Raw genomic sequence first — 5804 nt, forward strand, 5'->3', positions numbered from 1 at the left:
CTGCAATCTTTTATAACATATGTTTTTTGAGAATGTGTTAGCTCAGGGCATTTTAGAAACATTCTCTTGTGCCTTGTGTCCATGCTGAATGCAGATAAAGAGTTATTTAGGCTAGTTCCATTTCCCAGTTTATGTCTTTTTGTCTCTGGTCTGTCTATCCATCTGCCCATAAAAAAACCCTTGCCTGTATTCACCTATTTCTTGCCATTCTCTGTTCTGCCCCCAGCTCTCTTACAGTTTCCTTTCCCCCTTCCCCCCCAACCACCCCCACCCACCACAATCTGTATGAAAAAGCACCTCAACCCGAAATGTCTGTCTATGTTCTCCAACGATGCTGCCTAACCTGCTGAGTTACTCCATCACTTGGTGTCTTTTTTTGTAAACCAGCATCAGCAGTTCCTTGTATCACCATTATCCAGTCTTGGCTGTAACCCTGTGGATTATACCTAGTGATTACCCAACCGCTTTTTTCTCAAACAAATTGAAGGCTTTTACTTCAACTCGGGTGGTAAAGTACACACTGCTTTAGTTCCAAAATTGTCTCATTGGCTTCCTGTTAATCCTACTTCTGACATTAAATTCATATCCCCTTTATTTACCCCTCTGCTGAGTGAAATAACTATTTTTGGTTCACCTTTCCTAGGCTTCTGATAGTTTTAAATGCCTCAATTAAAGCTCTCTTCAGCTTCCAAGAAAGAAAGCTCTCAATTTTGCCAATGTCTTCTTAAAATTGCAATTCTCCTGACAATTACTTTTGTTCCTTAGCTCTGTGATGCTCTCGTATCATCACTGAATTCTACACATAAATCTACACTACACCAGTAGATGGTTAACTAATGTTTATACTGTTCCCACTTGATCTCCTTGCATTTATATTCTATGTGAATGGCATGTTGGCCTTCATAACAAGAGGAGTCGAGTATAGGGACTGTAATTTGCTGAGAGAATGGAGCGGCTGGGCTTGTATACTCTGGAATTGAGAAGGATGAGAGGGTATCTTATTGAAACACATAAGATTATTAAGGGTTTGGACATGCTAGAGGCAGGAAACATGTTCCTGATGTTGGGGGAGTCCAGAACCAGGGGCCACAGTTTAAGAATAGGGGGTAAGCCATTTATAACAGAGATGAGGAAACACTTTTTCACACAGCGATTTGAGTCTGTGGAATTCTCTGCCTCTGAGGGAGGTGGAGGCCGGTTCTCTGGATACTTTCAAGAGAGAGCTAGATAGGGCACTTGAAGATAGCGGAGTCAGGGGATATGGGGAGAAGGCAGGAACGGGGTACTGATTGTGGATGATCAGGTGCTGGCTTGAAGGGCCGAATGGCCTACTCCCACACCTATTGTCTCAGCCGATAGAAGCAAGACGCCCATATGCTGCCACCTTCATTTATTCAGCCATCAATAAAGATGTTCCTCTATACGTCTCAGTAGTGAACATTTGGGTACGTCTTTATACATTTTGTTGTCAAAATTGACTTTGTTAAAATTGTAATTTGTCCCTAGTGTGTAGGGTAGTGCTAGTGTATGGGGTGCTCGCTGGCTGGCACAGACTAGGTGGGCCGAAGGACATATTTCTGTGCTGTAGCTCTAAAGTCTAAAAGATGGTTGACATTAATTCTCCCACACAAGCACAGCTTTGTAAAAGTGGTCTAGCTAATGTCAACCTTTTCATAGACTTGTATTTCATGAAGGAAGATGATACATCAGTAGTGCCAGATTGGTGATATTATCAGTTTGGCAAGATCATGGATTGGCAACTAAGAGTGTTGTATAATCGGAACAAAATTCTGCTGATATAGGTTCCACAGTATTTGACCTGTCTTTTTAATGGAAAACCAGGAAATGCTGTAAATGTCATGCAACAGCATTATCAAAGTCAGACTCCTGCTGATTGCAATGCGGAATAAAATAATTATTAGTCCCTTTATATATTTGGTGATAGATAAGCCATTCAGTTACATTGAAAATGCCTCCTCACAGCACCACCTTCAGGCTTCATATATATTGCAATAAACTGGGTGACATACCTGGGAAACTTCTACCTAAAACCAGTGATCTCACTGCCTATTCCTATTTAGTAAGACTGAGGTGAGAAATTGAGCTAGTCTGGGAAAGCAGAGGGAAAACGAGATGGGAAGGTAGGCAGGATGATTGTTGGTGGGCTTATTGAGTGCTTGATGGTCCGATTTGTCAGATAATTATGCTTGCCTCCATGTATATCAAACTCTTCTGGTAACTTTAAACTATCTTAGCCTGTTCTTACCCTGTTTGATTAAATCACAGAAGTGTCGACAGAAATTCGATTACAAGTTTCTATTAGCAATGTCACTGAAGATTTTCCTGTCACGTATTCTATTTGGTAGCTAATAAGTATACGCACCATCCTTGTGCTCATGGTGCAATATTGGAAGTGCTGCTGTCTTAGTTCAACCTGAAAATGTTCCAGTCTCCCTGGTGTAAATTTTGGATTCTGCTCTGAGCTTGTTCAACATAATTTACTTTTGATTTGTTCTGTTTAGGTTACGGTCCTCTCCGATAATATATTGTATACGATACGATAGAACTTTATTTATCCCAAGAGGGAAATTGATCTGCCAACAGTCATAAAACTGTGGGGAGAGAAGGACAGAACAACAGATTTGATAGCCACAGGGAAGAAGAATCTGCTGTGGTGTTCTGTCCTGCATCTTGGTGGAACCATTCTGTTGCTGAAGGTACTCCTCAGGTTGACGAGTGTGTCGTGGAGGGGTGAGCTGTATTGTCCAGGATGCTCCGCAGGTTGAGGAGCATCCTCCCCTCCACAACCACCTCCCATTAATCTAACTCTGCCCCCCAGGACGGAGCCAGCCTTCCTGATGGGTTTGTTGATCATATTGTCGTCCGCAGCCTTCGCCCTGCTGCCCAGGCAGCGACGACGATGGCACTAGCTACCACCGATTTGTAGAACATCTGCAGCATCTTACTGCAGGCATTGAAGGAGCGTAGCCTTCTCAAAGAGTACAGCCGGCTCTGTCCCTTCTGTACAGGGCCTCATCGTTCCAGGACCTGCCCAGTTTATTATTTAGGTACACTCCAAGGTATTTGTACTCCCTGGTAAACTGTACATCCACACGATTGATGGAGACGGGACAGGCGTTTTCCTCTCCTCCTAAGTCTACCATTAACTCCTTAGTCTTGTCGGTGTTGAGCTGCAGGTGATTCAGCCCACACCACTCAACAAAGCCGTTGACTGCACCTCTGTATTCAGCTTCCCTCCCCTCACTGATGCAGCCCACAATTGCAGAGTCATCTGAAAACCTCTGCAGGTGGCAGGTGTCTGAGTTGTATCTGAAGTCCAAGGTGTAGATGGTGAACAGGAAGGGAGAGAGGACCGTCCCCTGTGGGCCCCCTGTGTTGCTCCCTACCATGCCCGAGACACAGTTCTGTAGCCTGACATATTGTGGTCGTCCAATCAGGTAGTTAGTGATCCAGGACACCAATGGACCATCCACCTGCATCTTCGTCAGTTTGCTCCCCAGCAGTGCAGGCCGGATGGTATTGAAGCACTGGAAAGGTTTTTTTTTTTTAAAACATGACTCTCACAATGCTTCCCGGCTTTATTCTTTAACTGCCAGCCAAACAGCCAGGCTTTATCATCAGGGAGAAAACCTAAAAGAGTCTTGAGGTAAATATATTTCATTGTTGCCCCCACTTTTTTCTTGCTGCTACTCTGATCTGAACAATACTGCAGTATTTGACATCTTTGTGGCTCGTGCCTTATTTGTACCCCTTCCCCACATTCCTGCCTTTGTCCTATATCAATTGCTACTCTTGTGTAGCATTTGAAGTATGTAGAATACTCAATGCTGGCAATACACTCCAGGTCCGAACTCTGAAACGTCTCTTCACATGGAATGTTTCTCTCAACTGATGTTGTTTGACCTACTGAATATTTTGAGCATTTTATTTAATTTTGTCATATTTGTGGCATCTGTGATAATTTTCATTTGGACTAATCTTGCTCCTGAAAGATCCAATGGTGACCAAGAATCGACAGCTTTTTGGGTTTGAGTATTCCAACCAGAAACTGGTGCATTCTCATTTTGTTCCTGAATGGCTGTAATCTGATGATTATGTAATCTTGTCTATCCACCCATCCGTGGAAATTTTTTTTCCACAATTTTACATTATCATTAGAGTGGAAAGCAAAATATACCCAGTTGACTGGGGCATTCATATCGTTCTTGTCATGGCTACAGCAGCAGTGTACAGTGTACAAGGGACGACAGATGGCACAATAGGCTAAGTGTTCGGCTGGCAACCGGAAGGTAGCTGGTTCGAATCCCGCTTGGAGTGTATACTGTCGTTGTGTCCTTGGGCAAGACACTTCACCCACCTTTGCCTGTGTGTGTCCTTGGGCAAGACACTTCACCCACCTTTGCCTGTCTGTATGGAAGTAATTGTGTGAAGCACTTTGGGGTCAATGCAAGTTGACTAAAAATGTGCTATATAAATAAAGACATTATTATTATTATTAAGTGACCGACCGCCGAGCCTCACCAGCTTAATGTACACCTCAATTAATCCCATGTTTCTTTGGCTTGGTGGTATCCTCAACACCATTGCTATGAAAAAGAGTTACTGGTAAATGTAAAAAGATATTTTCTTAGTCTTTAATGAGATAGCATTGGGGAGCCCTTTTACAGTTAGGCCACTAAAATATTTGAGTGGATGCATAGAAAAAGGCAGCAAAAATGGTCAAAGTTCTGCGATGGTTTCCATCCAGGACATTGATAGCAACTGACTGAGCAATTTATCGTTACATTTTTAACCTTCCCTTTATCTTCCTCTCTCTAGATGCTATCTGCTTAGAACCTGGGCAGGTGATTTGTACCCAAGGACTGGAAATGACACCCTTGAGACAGTTACCTGAAATTACGAGCAAGTCGCTTGGGATGATTTGTCTCTGCTGGTGAACACTTCTGTGCTACGAACTGTGGCAACATGACAGGTCAATAAAAATGTGTGTCATTTAGAATGATAAGCTATTAGAAAACTGTTCAAGCGTGATGTGTGGCAGAAGAAGTGAAGCTCGTTTTTGATGTTGCTGGTGGCTATTTACACTTTATACGTAGACGGTGCTGTAAGTCTTTTGCCTACACATGCTTCCAAACAGTAGTTAAAGAAATATAACTATCGGTTCCTGGAGTAGAATACATACATCTTTTAGAGTCTTGGAGATTGCTCTGATTGGTTTTCAAATGTGGGTAAGTAGTTTTGTGGTAAATTGACTCATAACTGCTTAAAAAAATAAATCCATATGTATTTTGCATTTGCCAAGTTAGCTGTGTCAGGTTTTGCCCACTGCATGAGTAAAGTAAATCTAAAGGAGCAGATTCTTCTCAAAATTAAGCCTTCTGTGTTGGACACATTGCCAATCACACTATGTTATTTGTGTGACAGCAAAACAGTTGCTGGTTAGAATGAAATGAAAATTTAATGACGTGATAATATACATTTCTGGGATTAGGGTATAAACTCATGATTTCTTCCTAAGGGAAATTCACTATTTCTGATTTCTGTCGTGAATTCGTTATGCTGCTAATTTAATGAAGACTTTATTTATTCTGGGGTTTTTTTTGTTGCATATTCCTTTGTCTATAACGTTAGAACCTGACACTGAGGGCGGCACAGTGGCTCAGCGGCAGAGTTGCTGCCTTACAGCTCCAGAGACGCCGGGTTCGATCCTGACTACAGTTGCTAACTGTATGGGGTTTGTATGTCCTCCCTGTGACCTCCATGGGTTTTCTCCGTGAGCTCCG

The sequence above is a fragment of the Amblyraja radiata genome, chromosome 9 (genome assembly GCF_010909765.2).
Source record: "Amblyraja radiata isolate CabotCenter1 chromosome 9, sAmbRad1.1.pri, whole genome shotgun sequence".
Classification (NCBI taxonomy): domain Eukaryota; kingdom Metazoa; phylum Chordata; class Chondrichthyes; order Rajiformes; family Rajidae; genus Amblyraja; species Amblyraja radiata.